This window comes from Poromitra crassiceps, assembly GCF_964638095.1.
Source record: "Poromitra crassiceps genome assembly, chromosome: 7".
Classification (NCBI taxonomy): Eukaryota; Metazoa; Chordata; class Actinopteri; order Beryciformes; family Melamphaidae; genus Poromitra; species Poromitra crassiceps.
In genome coordinates this window covers 53,167,638-53,182,204 of record NC_139628.1, presented here as the reverse complement: position 1 = coordinate 53,182,204, position 14,567 = coordinate 53,167,638, and the positions used below count along the sequence as shown (strand labels likewise).

At 46.0% G+C, this 14,567-nt stretch overlaps 1 protein-coding gene across 1 annotated transcript in view; it reads left to right on the top strand.

The window, feature by feature from the left end:
* The window catches only part of rbpjb (recombination signal binding protein for immunoglobulin kappa J region b), a 36,735-nt gene that overhangs the window by 651 nt on the left and 21,517 nt on the right, over positions 1–14,567 (top strand).

Here is a 14,567-nt window from a genome sequence, read left to right as displayed (position 1 = left end):
TGGATGTCCAGTGAGTGTGGGAACCTTGCATTATATACATAAACAGCTCTGCACACTGGCTCCTCCATCATGTCGTGATTTTTCAACAGCTGTATCCTGGTGTGGGCTAACATGATGTCAAGCAAAAATAACTTGGCCCTGTGGGTTGAGCCTTCTCCCAACAGCTCCTTGTCTTCGCTGGCCCCTTCGCTATGACAACACCAGGGTGATGTTCCCAAGCAGCCAATACTCCAGTGTTCAGGGGCCCTCTAGATAACTATTAGTACATCTTTCTAAACATCTTTCAATGCAACTCAATGCAACCGATAATGCTTATTGCCGTGCGTACATGACTTGTGGGTTCGTGTGTAGTCATGGTTAATCCGGACCGGAACACAAATAAATCAGTCATTGTCAGAAATTATGGATCAATGTTGTTTTCACAGCAGCCCGAGTTTCAGCCATAAAGTCATTTCAACGTACAGATGTGGGACTTTCTCTAAATTGATAGGAGTAAAAAAAAAAGTGCTTGGTTTTGAGTTGGTGTGTAGTCAGAGTTCTCCTGATCTCAAATATATCAGTTAGGGATGCACCCAGGCCCGTAGCCAGGGTTTGAGAAATACCGAGGTCGTTTTAGCGCGGCTTGGGGGGCCCAGGGGGGGCTGTGCCCCCCAGATAGAAAATTCTGTCCATTTTAAAGTAAAATGCTTCAATCTGGTGCACTTTGAGAGCAAAATTAAGAGGCTAGATCTATAAAGAACTACAGACATCATGTTAGGTTAATATCCTCTTTACTGTGCTGTTGCTTTAAAATGATACAAAAAATAAATGTCTCCCCATATAATATAATTTATATTCTGCATACAGGTCACATGGCAGAATACTGCTCAATTAAATACAATGGCCCATCTACACAAACATCACTTAGAACTGTCCCTAAAGTCTAGCCCCAATCTAGCCTCAATGCAAAATCTGAATGTTGTGACTTGTCTTTCTTCCTTCTATAGCACACAGAGAGGAAGCAAATTGTTGCATTTCTGATCAACTGTCACATTAAAACATCAATGACAGATGAATAGATCTGGGGGCCGGGGCTATTTTTCTAAAAAAAAAAAAAAATTGTGTGTGGAAAATACCGAGGTCATGACCTCGGTGTCCTCAATGGTAGCTACGGGCCTGGATGCACGATCCACATTTTTTCACTTCCGATCCGATTCCGATACCTGAATTTGGATATCTGCCGATACCAATATTTTTCTTGAATATACAGTATAGGCAAAGATTTGGCCAATTAAAGATTTTTTTTTAAATATACCTTGCAAAAAGCAGACAAAATTAAGAAAATATACAAGGCAAAGAAGGATACTATTATACATGGGCAAATTACGGCCAGTAATGTGCGGCCCGCGCTGGAATTGCAATTTCTTTTTTTCTCTTTTTTCCCCCGATTCCGATCCGATCCGATCCGTGAATTAGTGCCAATATCGGCACCCGATACCGATATTGGATCGGTTCGGCCCCATCCCTAATATCAGTCATTCTCAGATCTTGTGGAGCAATGTGTTCTTACAGCACTCCAAGTTTGAGAAAGAAATACCAGTTGAAGGTACAAATGTGAGACGTTAACTTTGACATTCTCTAAAAATGATCCGGTAAAATGCTTGATTTTGACTTAGTATGCACTATGCAGTCAGGGTTGTCCTGAACTCAATGTTCTAGAAATAAGTGTGTGAAGTATTCACCTTATGTTCCAACACGGGTCAGTCAGTTACTTCCTATTGTGTTGACACTTCCTGTGACAGTACAGTACTAGTGAGCAGGTAAAACAGACAGTGTTTTGAACAGGAAGTCATAACACACCTAGGTCAAGTGGGCGGGGCTACATAAGGTGAATATTATATATCTTTGGGCCTTTGGGGTGTGACTAAACCCTTTTTTTTTTTTTTTTTTTTTTTTTTTTGCAATATTATTCTATACAGGAATAACCCTGTAGGATTCCCAGGGCAGTTTCTTCATTCATATTGGATAGTCTGTTTCTTCATCGTCTGTATCTTTTCTATGGAGATGCAGCGTTATGAGCAAAACGTATCCGTCAATAATTCTGTGTGTTTTCTGATGGGACAGTGAGGCTCCCCTGCCCTTGGTGGTGTCTATATCTGTCCATCTCTCCACGCTGACCCAGAATCAAATCAAGCCAAACCTCTCCTCGTTTACAAAGGTCTTACCGTTTTTAAATATGTATTTGGGACGAGCAGAAATCCTCCCGGGGACGCAGTCAGGATGAAGAGGATTTTTATTTTATTTAAAATGTTCTGCTTGGAGAATGAGACGACTGCACATATCACTGTCGGTCTGTCATAGAGCTGTCACTTTTTATTCGAAATTCGAATTTAACTTCGAATGTGGGGGAGGGGGGGGGGGGGCATGTTCGAATGTAATTGACCTGTTTGAATTATTATTATTATTATTATTATTATTTATAATTTATTTTTTTATTAACTAAAATTAACCAACTGCTGCTTGCTGGTAATGTTAATCCCATGTCAGAAAAAGTCTCCAGATTTGTCGCGTTAGTCCAGTGGTTCTCAAACTTTTTCTGTCAGGCCCCACTTTGGAGGAAGAAAATCTTTCGGGCCCCACCGCCCCAACAAAATTGAAACAAAACGGTCCAAGTTTAACTTTTATTGACATAATGACCATTCATTTCTATATTCTGGCTGTTTTGCCCTGCACATCTTTTCAAAAACAATAACAATAAAGTGCAACCTCTACAAAACAAAATAAATTCAAATATCTTAATTGTGAGTTCAAGTCACTATCACTGTATTAAGGGCTGCCTGTTTTCCACTGCAAATCGTTTCAAAACAATAATAAGGTGCAACCTGCAGAAAATAATAAGTGCAGACATTTGTGAGGACTCAAGTTTTATCAGTATTAGTGGCTGCAATGAGCCTGTTTTCCACTGCAAATCTTTTCAAAAGAATAATAAAGTGCAACCTGTGCAGAAAATAATAATAATAATGGTGAGGACTCAAGTTTTCTCAGTATTAGTGGCTGCAAAAACCCACACAGTTCTCCCAATTCAGCCCGTGTTGTGTCAGGTAACTGTCCAGAAGCATAGCTCTTCAGCTGTTGCTCTGCTTGTAACGTACTTGCAAAACAGCAAATCCTCACTCAGTGACTCCGACGTGACAAAGCGAACATAGGCGATAAGCAAGCAGTCTTTATTGCTGTCCGTAGCCTCGTCCACTTGTAAGGCGAAACGTGTGTCTGTCAGTTTTTCCGTGAGTTGTTCCTCGAGATCATTTGAAATGTCACATATACGTTTTGCAACTGTGTCATTGGACAGCGGGATAGTCTTCAATTTTGCAGCGCTGGTCTCATCCAGCATAGTTGACACCATATGGATAGCTGCTGGGAGTATGAGCTCCTCAGCGATGGTGTGCGGCTTCTTGCACTGTGCAATTCTGTATGCGACCTTGTATGACGCTAGTTGTGCTTTGCTGTTCACTGATGCCACTTTTACAAAGCGATTTTCCTGCTTGCGGTATTCACCGAGTTTCCTCTGAAAGAACCCGAGTGGCTTATTGACGAAAGTGGGGTGTGTTGTCTCCAAGTGTCTTTTTAATTTGTTAGGCTTCATGCTGTCCGCTGCCAGAGTTTTCAGACAGAGAACACAGACTGGTCTCTCCTCGTCTCCTACCGCATTGACTGTGAATCCCAGAGCAAGATAGGCGTCATCATATTTTCGTCTCGGTTGTTTTTGTTGACTGCCGCCCTCCGACTCCTTGTTTGTCCCAGCCAAATGTCTCTTCATTGTGCACTAATCTAAAACACTAAAACAGCCTCCAGTCTGTCTGATGAAATTTGAACATGTCACTACGGAAGCGCGGGGTTTGTTTATTTCCTCACGGGGAAAAGAAGTCCGACCTAAAAATGGCTAAAACATTGGTTCCGCGGATTTCACCCGCGCCCCACCTGTAATACCACTGCGCCCCACAAGTGGGGCGCGCCCCACACTTTAAGATACACTGCGTTAGTCTGTTCTGAGAAAGATTGTCTCCAGGAGGGTCTGAAAAGTTGTCTCGAGTTGGATGCAGCCAAGTTTGTGAGGCAGTGTTGTGACTGTGAGCGTCCAAGCTAACACAGCAGCGGAGAGGAGCTGACCGACTGGACCATGAGGACAGCTGAGGATTTTTTTGTAATATTCTTTTAATATTTTATATTATATTATATATATTTATACAATGTAACTGGCAGATTTTTTTTTTCTTTTCTTTAATTAACCAAAAAACTTTGAATATATTCGAACATTTTGCGGCCAATTAAAGTTCGTTCTAACTTTATTTTGGGAAAAAGTGACAGCTCTAGTCTGTCACTGGGCAAATGATGTGCATCTACTGAGACTAGCGAGTCTTCTTCGTCTTCTTGACTCCTCGCCTGACTGCCCTTGGCTACTCTTGTCTGTTTTCCAGGCAAGCAGGTATAACGAGGCTATTGATAAAAGAAGCTACGTTAGCTTCAGGGGTACGGTGGCGCAGTCGGTAGCGCTGTCACCTCACAGTTAGAAGGTCCTGAGTTCGATTCTCGCCTGGGACACTGTGAGCGCTGTGGTTGTGTTCCCCCCCATATCTTCAGTGCCTACTGCCCAGGTGGGTTATCTCGTCGTAAGGGCCTTTCTCTCTGTGTGGAGTTTGCATGTTCTCCCCGTGCTCCCCCAGGGGGTTCCTCCGTATATAACCCCCCCCCACTAAAAACATGCAGAAGATCAGATCGTCATCGTCATCCGACCAGTGACGACAACATCCGAAGTCGGTCCCCGGGCGCTGTACGAGAAAGCGACCACTGCTCCTGGCTTGCCCCTCGGAGGAAAAGGACATGCCTGGATGGGTTAAATGCAGAGGACATTTTTCACCGGCCACCGTCAGCATGAGTGTGTTGTAGGGCTGTGCCGATTCACTTATCTCCCGATTCGATACTATCACGATACTTGGGTGCCGATTCGATATATATTGCGATTCTTAAGTATTGCGATTCTACGATTATTGCGATTCGATATTACGATTTATTGCGATTTTTGTTTCTTTTTTTCCTTTCTTTTTTCAGTTTGTTTGCTTTTTTACACTAGGTTAGAACATGGGAAAAGTTTAATCATACACTAGAGACTGTATATTATATCATGAGTAGGGCTGGGCGATATAGTTAAAAACGGGGGCGGACTGGGATCATAATTCAGGCCGGGCATTAGATACCAAGCAGGCCAGGCCGATATGGGCCGACGCGCGTGAAATTTGGGCCGTTTGAAGCTCAATTTGGGTCGTTTGAAGCCCAATTTGGGCCGTTTGAAGCCCAATTTGGGCCAAGTCCAATTTTACAATGAGATGCACCCACTTTAACCCTGAAGTGTAATTATTACTTCAGACTAACTAATAAAGTAATAAAACCACTAGTAAACCAGTAGGCGGCGCCTGGCCTGCTGTTCAGTGAGTGGCCTGACTGCGGGCAGGAAAAAAAAAAAAAAAAATTTTTTTTTGCTTTTGCGATTATCGATTCTGGAATAAAAGATCGATTCAAAAAATCGTGACATTAAAAATCGCGATACTTAGGTGAATCGATTTTTTTCTCCCACCCCTAGTGTGTTGTGGCCGCATGCATGTATTGTGGTGTTCGTGTGACAATAAAAGACGGGCTTGTCCGTTACGAGAGAGTTTTTTTTTTTTTAGCTTCGCCGCTAATGTTAGCTTTCAGCTTAGCTTTGACCGTTTGCTACAGACATATCTGCGCAGTTCTCAAGGGGGGGGGGGGATCTGGCTGCAGACCTCCTCCGCTGTCAGGCCAGCTCCACCCTCGGGTCTCTTCTTGTCAGTAATGTTACTCTCTCAAGCTGAAGTTCTGTGAAACTCGCCACAATTTCATCTCCAGTCTTGTCGCCGACGTGCATTTTCTGATCAAAATAAAAGCCCTGCCCCTCTTCATTCTGCCGCTATATAAATATAAAATTGATGGATTGATTCTAAGTGGTATTCAACAGGGGCCGGTTGCACCAACTGGTCTTAACTATGCCTGGTCGTAACTCCTACGTCGGTCTTAGTTAAGACCATGGATTTACGCCTGTTGCACCAACACGGCTTACGTCTGGTCTTAACTCATTGAATGCCAAGGACGGACATGTTCGTCATTTCAAATAGTAACGTAGAGTGCCAAGGACGGACATGTTCGTCAATTGCGTTTTTTGACGGTGGGGCGTCGATCAAAGCCTTCTGCCTCTGATGTACAAATATTATAGCTATTGGATGTGTCTAACCTATTTTACAGAACCCTTAGGTGGCGACAGTGCTCTCCACATAACAGAAAGGCAAGGAAAAAACAAAGAAGAAGTCGTTATGGAAACGGAAATCGCATCGCATCCGTATGCATCGATATGCTGAAGCACGTTACTGCAGCTGTGCCTGCAGCAGCCAATCTGCTCCCACAATTGAGCCGCTCCGTGTCGGTTGCGACAGCACATCTGCACATCCACACCGTGGAGTTGTTATTATTCTCAACTGGAAGCATCGTTGCCGGTGACAAACACACGCGGAACGCTGTAAAAAAGCCTGGCTGTTCCGCACCCTTCACTGTGCGCACAGCAAACTCAGCAGAGAGCCACCACAGACAGGAGGAGGAGTGTGCAGTTGAGGCGAGGCGAGGCGGGGCGGGGCGGGGCGGGGGGGGGGGGGGGGGGGGGGGGGCACGCAGAGCAGCACGCAACACCCAGACAGACCCAGGCAGCAGGACAGGATTGACAAACGCAAGCCAGAATATCCGATACCCACCAGCAGCAAATCAAAACCAGCAAGAAGCTGCAACCAGCAGCGCACGCAGGGGCCAGCGCTGCTGGTTGTAGCTAAAAATATTATTCTGCCAAACAAAATTCCCTGGCCTAAACTGTTTTATTGAAGGAAATTATTTTTGAGGTGTGACTACATTAGAAAAGATTAGCTTCAGAGTCAGTGATGTGCTTGAAATGATTAATTTCACAAAAGGCCAATTATCTCAGCTTCTAGAAAAAAATTGCTTTTTTTGGATGAATCAAGCTATCTTCTCCGGCTCATAACTAAAGAACGGAAAATGGGATCAATAAACTTTTTTTTGCAGATGATAGAATAGAGTCTCATCGTTCTTTGTCCGTGTTCAGTGTTTACATAGTAATATCACACAATATTCTGTGGGCCTCGAGAAATCACTGAAAACGCTCTGAAACTCTGGCACTGGGAGCGTCCGTTCTCCAAAAGTGGCTGGCACTCAATGAGTTAACTATGCTGGTCGTAGCAATGCGCGTCCATGTGAATTGCCAGGGAATGCACCCTGATTGGATGATGTTGCAAAAAATGTGCCTCGCGACCTGCTTGGAGCACTGTGCCACTACGCTCTCTCAGCCACTACTGTAAAACACCCTCCCTCCTCTCACCCTCCCTCGCATCGGGACAGACAGTCTGAATGAAATTGAATGTAACGTTCCAATTCTATGTATTACATTCTAAAAAATTAACGGCAACATTTTGGAAGGCTAAGCCACACAACTAGTTAGTTATAATCTAACGTCGTGCTTTCAAAGACGGCGAACTGGCGGTGTTACGACGATGACGGTCAAAAAGGTCTCCGCGGAGATCTCTGTTACAGGCAGGCTCTACGCCTCCTCCTGACCAGGCGTAGGAGTTACGCCTGGTCGTAGTGAAAATAAGGCTTAAGCCGTCTTGGTGCAACCGGTGTAGCTGTTAGGTCGTAAAGTTACGACCAACTTAGCTTAAGACCAGTGTAAGACCAGTTGGTGCAACCGGCCCCAGGTCTTTAAAAAGTCTCAAATGTAACTTGAGGAACCTGCTCCGGGCATCCCCACTGTATCAGGACCGCCACTCGTCTCTATGGAAAGTGTTTATGAACAGGTCTGTCAGTCAAAGGGGATCAGGCCGAGCAGTAGAGAAAGAGGTGGAGGCTATGAAAAACACAAGCACACATTCCAGCATGCCTCCATGCCGTGTGGGTATTTTGACCCTCCTGGCCTTCCATATCCACAGAGGTCAGAGGAGGAAATGAGCGGCGGCCTCCTCCACAGGGGCCGCGTCCAGGTGAAGGCCGCCGAGGGCCGGAAGGAGCGGGAGAAGGGGGTTAATCGCGCTGGAACGGGGGAGACTAGATGGGGTGGGGGTATGTCCGTGTGAAGGCCATGGAGGATTCAGGTGCTGGGGGGTCCGGGGCGCGAGGTGCGGTTCTTTTTAAGGGCCTCCAAGGTTCTCAGGACAACTTCGAGGACAGGCCAAAACAAACATAGGGTTCACCTGTAGGGAGTGTGTGTGGGTAGTTGTTGCTAGTTTGCTCCAGAGCCGTGTATATAGAAGAGTCGCGACATTCACTCCAATGGAGCAGTTTTTTACTCTTAAGAGTTCCAGGAAGTAAGATCCTGGATTAAGCAGCACTGTCGAGTTGCAGCAAAATGGACAGTTTTGTGTTTTACTCTGAAAGAGTTTTTGTTTTGTTTTTTTGTTTTTAACCAAATTGTACATGATCAGCTTTATTTTAGCATTCAAAAGTAGCGCGAGACCCCTTCCTGGCTGTTCATTGGCTAATGAGTCACGCATTTTGGTCCTCTGCTGACGCCACTCTCTCTCTAAATTGCTCTGGTTTGCTCCACTGTAACTCTCAGGCAATGCATGCAGCACATTCTGTACAGTGGACCTCTCTCTCTCTCTCTCTCTCTCTCTCTCTCTCTCTCTCTCTCTCTCTCTCTCTCTCTCTCTGTCTCTCTTTCTCTCCCTCTCTCTTTCTCTCACTCTCTCTCTCTCACTCCCTCTCTCTCTGTCTGTCTCTCTGTATCTCTCTCACTCTCTCTTTCTCTCACTCTCTCTCTTTCTCTCACTCTCTCTCTCTCTGTCTCTCTCTCTCTCTCACTCCCTCTCTCTCAAAGTCACTCTGACTCCCAGACATTCTCTTTCTATCTTCTATCTCTGTCTCCAACATCTTCCCTTCCTGTGTTAGTGCTCTCTCCTACCCTCTTGAACTCGACTAACCCTTTCTGTCGGACAAACTCTTTCTACAGCTCTCCTCCTCTCACTCTCTGTCCCTTTCTCCCTCAATCTTTGTCCAGCTCTCTCTCTCTCTCTCTCTCTCTCTCTCTCTCTCTCTCTCTCTCTCTCTCTCTCTCTCTCTCTCTCCCTCCTCCCCTCTCACTCTCTCTCTCTCTCTCTCTCTCTCTCTCTCTCTCTCTCTCTCTCTCTCTCTCTCTCCCTCCTCCCCTCTCACTCTCTCTCTCTCTCTCTCTCTCACTCTCTCTCTCTCTCTCTCTCTCTCTCTTTAACTCTCTCCGTCCTCCCCCGAGTTCTCTTGGCTGAGCTGCAGGCCCGCTTGCGATCTCATCAGGCCTATCTCCTGGTAAATCAGGCCAACTCCGAGACACCTCAGAGAGAGAGAGAGGGGGAGGGAGGAGAGAGAGAGGGGAGGAGGAGAGAGAGTGAGAGGGGAGGAGGGAGAGAGAGAGGGGAGGAGGGGGGAGGAGAGAGAGAGAGGGGAGGAGGAGAGAGAGTGAGAGGGGAGGAGAGAGAGAGAGAGGGGAGGAGGGGGGAGGAGAGAGAGAGAGGGGAGGAGGAGAGGAGAGAGAGTGAGAGGGGAGGAGGGGGGAGGAGAGAGAGAGAGAGGGGGAGAGGAGAGAGAGTGAGGGGGGAGGAGAGAGAGAGGGGAGGAGGGGGAGGAGGGAGAGGGGAGGAGGAGAGAGAGTGAGAGGGGAGGAGGGGGGAGGAGAGGAGAGGGGAGGAGGAGAGGAGAGAGAGTGAGAGGGGGGAGGAGAGAGAGAGAGGGAGGAGAGAGGGAGAGGAGGGGAGGGGGGAGGAGAGAGAGGGGAGGAGGGGGATGAGAGAGAGGGAGAGGGGAGGAGGGGGGAGGACAGAGAGGAGGGGGGAGGAGAGAGAGGGAGAGGGGAGGAGGGAGAGAGAGAGGAGAGGAGGGGGGAGGAGAGAGGGAGAGGGGAGGGGGGAGGAGAGAGAGTGAGAGGGGAGGAGGGAGAGAGAGAGGGGAGGAGGAGAGGAGAGAGGGAGAGGGGAGGGGGAAGGAGAGAGAGGGAGAGGGGAGGAGAGAGAGAGGAGAGGAGGAGGGGGGGAGGAAACAGGGCTGAGATTGAGCTGGATTCCTCAGGCTGATGCCGGCCATCTCGTCCAGTTAAAGTGACACCGGCGAGATCAAGGGCACACATAAACACACACACACACACACACACACACACACACACACACACACACACACACACAAACCCTAGAATAACACACAAGACACAACTATACTACCTGTATTCCCCCTGGGGGGGGACAATTAGCGATGTATGTGATGATGACGATGACTTCTTTGTGTGGTAAAACATTCACTTTGGATGGCTATTAGTGACTTTACCTTTCTAAGCTCTGGTGAAAGCATCAGCACGCCGTGGAGAGCGGATGCCAGAGATGGGGGACTGTCTTGGACTTGAGACTTGGACTTGAGTCGCACTTAAGTCACACACACACAGTGACTTGAGACTTGACGTGAGACTCGTCCTCAAAGACTTGAGACTTGACTTGGACTTGAAGGTTTGGGACTTGTGAGCAATCCTTATTTTTATATATATATATTTAATTTTATATATTTTTTCGTGCATGATGATAGAACGCTCATCCAAAAGAGAATTGAGACTTGGACTTGTGACCAGAGACTTGAGACTTGACTTGGACTTGTGACCAGAGACTTGAGACTTGACTTGGACTTGTGACCAGAGACTTGAGACTTGACTTGGACTTGTGACCAAAGACTTGAGACTTGACTTGGACTTGTGACCAGAGACTTGACTTGGACTTGTGACCAGAGACTTGACTTGGACTTGTGACCAGAGACTTAAGACTTGACTTGGACTTGTGACCAGAGACTTGAGACTTGACTTGGACTTGTGACCAGAGACTTGAGACTTGACTTGGACTTGAAGGTTTGGGACTTGTGAACAATCGTTATTTTTCTTTATTCTATTTATTATTATTTTGATGCATTAACATGAAGGAAATGTCTACTAATGTCATCTCTAATCATTGCTGCTACTGTCTTCTAATAGATAAGCAGTGAGGATATAATACAGTTCATGCTTTGAATTCCTTACTTTTAGCTATGCAGTGTTCTCAGCAGACTGGATGACGTGCAGCAGATGACCCATAGAGACTTGAGACTTGACTTGACTTGTGACCAGAGACTTGAGACTTGACTTGGACTTGTGACCAGAGACTTGAGACTTGACTTGGACTTGTGACCAGAGACTTGAGACTTGACTTGGACTTGTGACCAGAGACTTGAGACTTGACTTGGACTTGCAGAAAATGTGAGCATCTCTGGCTGGATGCTTGCGGGATACAGAGGGCTTGAAGCCGAGCAGTCAGGGTGAAGGACGCTCTCTGTAACCAATACGCCGGCCTGCCTCAGCACACATGACCAGTGTTTGGTCACGTGACTGTCTGCTAGTCACCGGACGTCCCGGCGGGAATTCTCCTGTATCGCAGGCGGAATGGGCGATCGTTTTCATTCACGTTGTGCGACGCGAGCGAGCGGGTACACAATGACCGTAGGCTGCAGAAATCTCTCTGCAGTCTCAACGTATCAGGATTCTAGCGCTATGTGCATAATATCAGGCAGCTTAACATCCTTTGGACGGACAAAAGCATGTGCTGTGTGTCTGTCTGCCGCCTGCGATCGCTTCTGTGTTTGTATTGTGAGTTAACTTTGTAACGAGGGGAGCGTCATAATAAAAGAAGTGTGTGTGTGTAGTAGACAGTTTGAATGTGCTCTGTGTCTCTCTCTTTGTCTCTAGCTGTCTCCGTCTGTTCCCTTTTTATAGGAGGTGAAAGTAGACAAACACCCACAGAGACAGACAGAGACTGACAGAGACAGACAGAGACTGGTGCTGTTGCGAAATGGGTCACTTTACCGTTCCACACTGACACACACACACAAAAAAGTCATTTGAAGTGTGCTAGTTCAGTAATGAGTTGATTTGACTCACGCGCGCACACACACACACGCGCACACGCACACACACGCACACACACACACACACACACACACACACACGCGCGCGCGCACACGCACGCACGCACATACATGCACACACACACACACACACACGTATAAACTTGTGTTTTTGAAATGTGGGGTATTTCTTTTTTTTCCCCTTTCTTTTTCTTTGTTTGCTCGACAAGACACATTTTCCTGGCTGAGATGTGAGATGCAATTGTCATATTTGTTTTGATTTATTTTTGGTGGTATCAGGAATTCCTGTTATTTGTACAAGGTCTCTAGACTCTAGAATAGAAAGTTGAAGTCAGAACACGTGAAACAGTTGAATAATTTCCACGCCTTGAAAAGTTTAGAAAGTGCACATTGCGATCCATCAAAACAACAAAAAGATGGCGGTTCATCATTATATACGCACAGGATACCTACATGTTTGATGTAGTCGTATCATTCCAGAAGAAATGACAAGAATGATTGGAAAAGTATGGCATTTTGAAATGGAAACTATGAAGAAACCCTGTTTGTACCTTTTTATTTGTGATGCTGGTTTATATTCCTCCTGTCATAGTTTCCATACTGAACTGATCACAGGAGCATCTGCTAAATGGAGCTTGACAGATTGGGAAACTGTTTGGTTGAACTGTGCATAACTGTTGATAGTATGCATCTCTGCTTGGAGCTTGGTGCAGCTCTGCCCCCTAGTGGTGCAAACTAAAAGATGCACCCTGACCAGTATGACCGCCATCATCAGTATGGGGTATTACACTTTTTTTGTGCTTTGTGCCTGGACTGAATTGGATTGCACTCATATCCATCCGTTCTCTCCTTTAAACACTTTTTGGGGATTCGGGGATATTTATTTCTGTCAACGTGTTTTTGTGCTTTTTCAAGTCAAATCAAAGCTAAGCTAAACCTTGGCTCACCAAACATTCTTGCCAATCATGCAGCTTTTTCTTTCACCCTAATTTAATGATGCAAGTTGATTATACATATTATTACATGTTACATATTCATATTTACAGTAACAGAATCAGAATCACTTTATTGCCACAATATGCAAGTTACATATGAGGAATTTGTCTTGGTGCCTGCATGCCATACAGTGATCAAGTCAACACAAAAAAGACTCAATATTGCTAGTGCAAAAGATTGTATATACACAATGTGCTTAAGTGTGTGTGTGTGTATGTAACAGGTTGACACATTTGTTACAGAAGAAATGAGGATTATACACATACAAGTTTTTCATGTGATTCCGTGCCTACCGACATGAGGGTCGCAGGTTCGAGTTCCCGTGTTACCTCCGGGTTGATTGGCCGCGTCTGCGTGTGTGATTAAGGGTATGTGTCCCCTGGCCAGTCGGGGTGCCTGTTCGTGGGGAGGGGAACTGGGGGGAATAGCGTGATCCCCCCCCCCACGAGCTACGTCCTCTCATTGAAATTCCTCGCTGTCAGGTGAAATTAAGTGGCTGGCGACTGCACATGCATCAGAGGAAGCATGTGCTAGTCTACAGTCTGGAGCGACGACTGGGACAGCAGGGGGATTGGCCAAGTACAATTGAGGAGAAAATTCAGAAAAAATGTCATTAAAAAAATATGTATAGAAAGAGAGGCAGAGTTTATGTCATTCCGCATCTCTTAATGCAGGGGTTCCCAACCTTTTTTGTGCCAAGGACCGGTAGATACATGGAAAAAAAAGTCGCGGATCGGTTGCCAATTTTAATGGTTTTAGTTACATATATATTTACTCACCAGGTGGTGACAAAGGGTAAATAACAGCCTTTTGTGTTGTACTGTACTGTATGTAGCCTATAGACGGTTTTAACTTGACAACAAAAACATTCTAAATTGAACCCCCGCTCACTTCCTGTTGCAGTGTTTGCTATGGACATAAAAGAAAAAAAAACATTCAAGTGCAGGACTGACCATTCCGTGAAAACCATCTATACAGCTGAGCGGCGAAAACAAAAGTAACGATGTCGAGTGAATATTTCTGCAGTTTGCCGAATGCTGAGAAAAAGGAAGTGCTGTGGGGTTGCGCTCTGGTGAAAACCGTCTATACAGTATTTATGTTTTTGTTTTAACTACAAACATAAATAAACGTCAACTTGAAACTATGTTTCAACTACCACACACAGCCTATAATATTATAGCCTATGTTTATTTAAAAAAAAAAGCTAGTTTTCTGGACCGGCTCTCGGCCCGGTACCAAATGCGTTGCGCTGCCCGGTACCGGTTGGTCTGCGGCCAGGTGGTTGGGGACCACTGTCTTAATGAGTCCTGTATGTTCTGGTGTCCAGGTTCCTCTGCCCGCCTCCCTGTGTGTACCTGATGGGTCTTAATGAGTCCTGTATGTTCTGGTGTCCAGGTTCTTCTGCCCGCCTCCCTGTGTGTACCTGATGGGTCTTAATGAGTCCTGTATGTTCTGGTGTCCAGGTTCTTCTGCCCGCCTCCCTGTGTGTACCTGATGGGTCTTAATGAGTCCTGTATGTTCTGGTGTCCAGGTTCTTCTGCCCGCCTCCCTGTGTGTACCTG